We start from the raw sequence: 2,954 nt of genomic DNA on the forward strand, positions 1-2,954 counted from the left end.
TGGCAGCAATGACTACGAATCTTAATCCCACTGAGAACCTGTGGCGAGATCTTAAAATTGCTGTTGGGAGAAGGCGCCTTCAAATATGAGAGACCTGGAGCAGTTTTCAAGAGAAGAGTGGCCCAAAATTCCAGCTGAGAGGTATAAGAAGCTTCTTGATGGTTATAGGAAGTGATTGATCGCAGTTATTTATTCCAAAGAGAGTGCAATCAAATATTAAGTTGAGGGTCTTTTTTGCCTGGCCCAATTTTGGAGTTTGTGTAAAATTATATCCAATTTGCCTTTTTTTTTTTTTTTTTTGTGCTGTTCCAATAAATACTATGGAAATAAACGTGTATAACAAAACATGTGTACTTACAATAATGTGCTTGGAAAATACTTCATTTTCTGGAACAATTTAAAAGGGTGACAACACTTTCGGCCAAGACTGTATTGAATAGCTATCAGTAGCGCCTGAGTCTCTGCCTGCAGTCTTTCTCTGCCTGCAGACACCAGCTAAGTCACCGCCACGGCTCCTGTCCTGCTCCTTCTGGGTCTTCTGCTGCCCGGGGTGCGTGCACCGCAAGCAGGTCCCCAGGCACTGTGCTTAGGGCGTGCACACTTCCTCTTTCGTAAAGCGTCCCTAGCCAATAGGTGGAGGAAACTTACTATTTAAAACACCTCCTCAAACATGGAGGTGCCTGTGCAATGTTGTGAGTTTGTTCCTAACACCTGTCAATTCTCAGGTCCCAGTGCTCGTATCTGAGCCTGCTGCACCCGCTAGTGCTGACCTCAACGGCAGACGAGCCTGCTGCACCTGCCATTGCTCACCTCAATGGCAGCCGGTACAGTTGCACCTGCTAGTGCTCATCTCTCCATCAGCCCGTCCAGCTCCTGCAGTTCCTGTCATCTTCTCTGCCTGCAACTGTTGGACTTTCCTTTGGGCCCCCCCAGCTACCCATTCCTAGGGGTCAGCTGCCATCTACCCAAGGTCAATCCTGGAGTAGCACCTGGACCACCTCCACTGTCTGTCCCCGGTGTCGTTAGCCGCTGCATACCCGTGGTCAGATTCTGAGCCTCATCCAGTCACACCCCTCCAGGTCTTCCTTGGGAATCGGCACAGTGGCTCTACCACCCTGCCCATTACACCATCATTAGGATGGGTCATCAATATCAGATAAGTGGGGGTCTGATACCCGAGCAGCTGTTTGCAGTTCCTGCTGCCAGGGTGCGGAGTCGTAAAAGGACCGCTCCATACAATGTGTAGGGCCCATTCTCAGCACCGGAGCACAGCTCCCATTCAAGTCAATAAGAGTTGAAATACACTTCCTCAGAATCACTACACTATGTACGGAGCTGTGCTGTTACAGCTCTATCCGGTGGCCACAGCGGGAGCTGCATACAAATGATCAGTGGAGGTCCCGGTCATCGGACCCCCACTGATCTGATATTGATGACGTATACATAGATTAATGTTCTTCAAGATTAGTCCTGGACCTGTTTAATTAAAGGCTCAGAACATGTCCGGCCTCCTCTGTCTCAAGCATAGGCTGTCACTTTCACTACTTCCGTCAGTCAGATTGAACAATAGTACATGTTCAAGACTCCCACTCTCAAGACCAGTGGGGGCCCAGCGATCATTGTGGATTGGATGATTTCTTGATGTTGGTAAGACTATCTCCTTAAGTAAACTGGAGACAATGATTGTGGGTGATCAGGAGTAGCTGAATTTAGACAGAGATTCATATTCAGGATTAAATCTCGTCACTTCTTGCTGGATAAAAAAAAAATCACTTTAAAATCCTTGTGCAAAATATAGCATGAGGGAATTTACTGGCAAAGCTCAGTTAGCAGCCTCCCTGCTGTTCAGAATTATGCAGGAGGAAATGACTAATTAGTCACAGAGCAGAAAACATGACAGGCAGCGAACAAGCGCAAGGCAAAGGAAAAAAAATAACAAGATTATGAGAAATGTAATGATGGCCTTGTATACTATACACGACGGTGATCAGCCATTATCATCACTGTCCACACTTTCACTAATATCTTGCCTCATAGCTCCACAGTCTCTAAAGAAGGTTTAAAGTTCAATCATACTTTTTGTGCATTATTCTGAAGGCCCTGAATGAGATTTACAATCTTCAGAAAACCAATCTCCTGGCTGCAGTTTGTTTAAAAAAAATAAAAATAAATGGTGCTTTACTCCCCCTTCTCAAGTCCAGCACCGAGTCTCCAGCACTGCTGATGGGGTCTGTTGTCATCTGCAAAGCCGACATCACGTTACAGCGCTGCAGCCAATCAGTGTGCTGTGCAGCTCGTGGCATCTACATTGGCAGAACTGCTGAGCTCAGTGACAGTGGATGCAGCACTGTCAATGAGACGTCAGTGCTTCAGAGACACTGGGCAGTGGCAAAGACTCAGCGCTGGACCCAGGTAACGAGAAAGTCACAGTTTTCTTTTCAACAAACCGCAAGAAAATAGGTAGAAAATAAAATAAGGATATGACTTTTTAAAAATAAATACAATGTTTTAATATTGGATTTCAGGTGCATCTCTACAAGTAACTGCTGACTGTGCGCGGCTATACGAGACGATTCCACCAACAGACAAGGATACCTGTATGTGGTGATTATATATATATATATATATATATATATATATATATATATATATATATATATGGGACATATGTCTAGGGTTATGTGTGTGACTGGTGATAATGTAACATCTGTCCTGAAGGCAAGTCGCACCTAGGTGTTAATAGGTACTTCCTTGGGAATATTAGAAATTCTGTCTCCAGATCTCACCAGGAGGTCTAGCTAGGCCCGAAATGAAAAGCAACATTTGGCACCTCTGAGGTCTTGGAGGGGAGATGCTAAATTGCGGCCTGAGGGAAGCTATCCCTGGGAACCATCTCACACGTGTCTCCAGCGGAAAATAATATATATTCATTAGTATAGCGGCCGTGCCCAATC

Source organism: Ranitomeya imitator, chromosome 1 (genome assembly GCF_032444005.1).
Source record: "Ranitomeya imitator isolate aRanImi1 chromosome 1, aRanImi1.pri, whole genome shotgun sequence".
Lineage (NCBI taxonomy): Eukaryota > Metazoa > Chordata > Amphibia > Anura > Dendrobatidae > Ranitomeya > Ranitomeya imitator.